The following is a 4,398-nucleotide window of genomic DNA, read 5'->3' as shown; positions in this document are numbered from 1 at the left end:
CGCTTATAAGTTCATCGACCTTAGGGTCGGTCCAGCGTTAATGCCTTAGAGCCATTCAACGCTGATATCGATTAGATCTAATCTTCGCTCGGCCCTGCGTTCAGGACGCTTATGCCGGTTCTGACTCTTAGGTCAGTATCCCAGATTAATCAGTGCCATATACAAGTAAGCAATGCCACCAAACATATATCACATATATCCAATATTCGAACACAGGGCATTCAGCATGCTTACTCAACAATTACTAGCATAATTAGGACCATGCATAAACATAGAGGCTCAAGCTCTGAACATTCTCATATTCAATAATCATAGCATGCCCTAATCACATGTTTCTCGTGCATCACATGCATCATATTAACCACTTGACATGCCTCAACAATAATCATGCATGCCACATTTAATAATCCAACATGCATCAATAATAATCATGCATGTCACACATACACAGGGTGCAGTTTTCTTACCTCAGATTCGAGCTAGAATGAATAGAAGAACGACCCTTGAGAACGATCAACTTTTAGTCCTTTAGCGGTCACCTAGTCATAACTAAATAAGGGACACCATCAATAAAATGATAATCAAGGGTTCCCAGACTAAGATCTAGCCTCCGGGACATCAATCCCCACTAATCCGGGTAGTAGGAACGATCCCGAGGCCTAAAACCATGTTCCTGGGGCCAAAACGCACAAACGGGCTCAACCTTGCTCAAGGGCCGCGGCGCCCAGCAAGCACAAAACTGCTCCACCTGCTTCTTCAAGCGCCCAAGAACAGGGCTGCGGCCCCCAACCCAGAGCCATCCCCAAACACAATTTTCAACACCCCAAAGCCTCCAAAATCATGCCTAAACATTACCAAATCATCAAATCAAAGTTCCCAAGCTTCCCAATGATCCAAAACCATCAAATCCCAAGGCTCAAACGAACCAAAAACTCAACAATTCACAAAATCCAATTCTATGCTTAGAAACTCTAAAAACTAAAAACTTAAACTTAGATTACCTTCGATTGGGTTGTTTCTCATCAAATCCTTTGGTTAAGAAGCTTCTAATCTTTCTTAGGATCACTATGCCTCAATCCTCACTTGATTTTGACTCCTAAAACTCGAGAATTCTTCAAAAAGGCTTCGAACGGTAAAATGAGCTAACGAAAGAGAGAGGAAATGTTTTCTAATGTACGTTCTATCTGACAAGCTACTTCAAGCTTAAGTAACCTCAAATAAAACCTAGTGCTCAGGGTCCCAAAAACACCCCCAAGGACATTATAGTCAAAACTTCCAGAATTTCCTCCTGACCTCAAATACTCCCAATTTATCATCAAATAAACATTCTTATTACCCAATAGTTGACCCCGTTATGACGAAACCGCTAACTCATAATATAAGATCGTCTTATGTCGAATAGCTCGAATATATCTCCATAATAATGAAATCTCATTCACAAATTACAATATGCACCAAAATATACAAATATGCCCTTAACAGGCCAAATTACCAAAATGCCCTTATGATTATAAATACACCGATATGCATGCATTTATCATCATATAATAATATAATTCACATTAACATGTATATAATCATTTAATATCATGATAAATAAATTATGGCCCTCCCGACCTCCTAATCAAGGTCCTAACCCTTATTAGGAAATTCGGGGCATTACAACTAGTGACAATCACCCTGGGAGAAATACTCAAACTAATACTGTTGGTAATCCGACGGTGAGTGTAACTGCAAGAACAGGGAATAATCGAACTCCCCCAGCATCTCAGAGTACTAACCCTGAACTTGTCAGAATAACCCGGAGCTAGTCCGAGCCAATTTAGGACCTTCCAGGGACAATAATGGAAGGCCCCCACCATCGCCTATAAGGCATCCACCTTCTCCCATAAGGCACCCATCTCCGGTCAGAGAAGCACCCCAGTCGACTCCTAATAGGAGCCGGTGTAGAGTTCAAGAACTTTACTCAGCTAGTTAGATTATAGTAATAATAGTAATAGCTAGTAGTAGTTATAGTATGTTTATTACTGTGGATTTTGGTTCAAGCCGGGACTTAGTTGAACACTCGTAGAAACACTTATAGATTTTATAAGTTTAACCTATAGTTTAAGAATATTAATTATAACATAAGGTTTGATTAATATAGCTGATTATAAAGATGTTGTTTATTATCCTATAAGGTTTAGATAGAACTAATAAGATCATGACACTTGTCGTGTGCATGTTTATTGAGAAATTAAGCAATTTTTGATGAATAGTTTTATAAAAGAAATATTTAAAAACCCTAGAACCTACCAGCAGCTTTAAAAACGTTATATGACTCAGTCAAAGTTGTTTACCCAATTCAAATTAAGCTTAAAAAGTGCAATTACGTGCATAATATTTCAGCGTATGCCGATATATTGCCACACGGGGAATACGAAAACACGTGAACTTCGCACAAATGCATCGACGAACACTCGGGGCATAAGCCCAGGCGATATATCGCCTATAATGGGCGATATATCGGCCCTAGGGCAAACTTTTCAAACGTCTTTGAAACTGAGCTCATTTTATTCCTTAACCTCTTAGCAAGTCGCTGAACGTTTTGATCGAGTCTTAAGCCTCTGTTGAACGAATATTCAAATGTTTTTCAAGTAATATTCATTATTTTTATTCAAGCTAAAAAAAGATATTTTCACTCCTTGAACTCTATAAATATGACCTAGTACCCAGCCATTTTTCTCATTCTTCAAGCTGTGTTCAGAGCCTTTAAGTTGCTAGGTTTACTATTGAGTGATAAACACTTGGGTTGGGTTATAAGCTTTATCAATTTAAGCTTTATAAACACTTGGGAAGTAAGATAAATAGTGTGTTTTTCTATATCGAGGTGTAGTTCGGTTCTAGTACATCCAAAGGTATTCCTAATCTTATGTTCATTTCTGTATGACTCTTTAGTTTCCATTAGTTTTCTTTACTCAAATCCTAACTCGCTGTTTTCCACTCTTGGTTATGTATTTAAGTTCTTTGAACTTAAGGTTTCTTTCGGTAAGTTTCATCTTGGTGGTTTAGTTCATTTCTTGATCATCTCTTTCATTAGAAATACTCACATTTTTATTGTTGGTTTTAGGAGTGTTCCAAATCCCGTCCTTGTTCTCACATCCCGCTTTTGGTAAGGAAAATAGGATAGAATTTTATATGTTTATATGTTATGTAATGTTATATTATGTATGTTTATAGACCTTGGGCATATGACTTGTATAGCTAAAAAACCCCAATAATTTATTGGCATATGACTTGCTTAGCTAGCAAGCCCCACAAATCTATTGGCATATGACTTGCTTAGCTAGCAAGTCCCACAAATCTATTGGCATATGACTTGCTTAGCTAGCAAGCCCTACAAATCTATTAACAAGCCCCAAGTAGTATAATGGACATTGTAGTAGTATATGATATATGTTTGTAGTATATGTTTATGATATAGTTTATGTGTATGTTTTATGTAGATTTTCCTTGCTGGGCATTAGGCTCATTCCTTTATTTTTATGTATGCAGGAAAATAGTTATGGCGGCAGAAGGATTCATGGCAGCTTGGGGTTGTGTATTGAGGAAAAATGGAGTCGATGGACTGCATGAACAATTTGAGGACGATGTTGTGTTTAGTCTTTTAATTATGTTTTCTATGTATTTTCTGAACTTGGTTTTGTAAACAATTTTAATTAAGTTAAAGTTATGTTTTATTTTTCAAACAATGGGATCCCATACCCCGAATTTATGAATTTCAACATTTACTTTATAGTTTTTAATAAAGTCATGAATGTTTTGTATGTATGTTTTCTTAAGAATAGGGTCTATGTATAGTAGTTTTAATGGTACAAACTCTTAGAATTAGTTGGGTCATTACAGTTGGTATAAAAGCAAATGGTTCATTCGCATGAAGTTCTCCTTGATACACACGCTCAAGCTCTGAATCTAACCGCCAAGTAAGTGTTTATGCTATAGTTATTATGTTTATATGTATAGCTAACAATTTTAGCCTTTATGTTTTTAGTTAAGAATGAATGGAGCATTAACTTATGAGGATATCCGAGCCATTAAGGCCTTGAAAAGAATTAGAGAACCAAGAAACACCGTAGGAGTGCTAGAAAGAATCACTCGGAGACTACTTTTATTCCACAGGGAGATAGGTCACCTCTAAGAAACTAAGCAAATCATGATGAGAGCTACGGAGCAATATGTTTTAGTAATTAGACTTTTCAGAGATTATCCTACCGTAATTGCAGCCTTAAAAGACATATGGGAGATGATAGATGATGAAGATGAATTTCTGGTAGCTATGAGATATTATTTTCTCATACTTAGGTTCACTTCTAAAATGGAATTCCAATTTACAAATGAGCAAAAACATAGAATTTTTAC

The sequence above is a fragment of the Humulus lupulus genome, chromosome 7 (assembly GCF_963169125.1).
Source record: "Humulus lupulus chromosome 7, drHumLupu1.1, whole genome shotgun sequence".
Taxonomy (NCBI): Eukaryota; Viridiplantae; Streptophyta; class Magnoliopsida; order Rosales; family Cannabaceae; genus Humulus; species Humulus lupulus.
The sequence above is the reverse complement of the archived record's forward strand: the minus strand, read 5'-3'. Positions refer to the sequence as shown.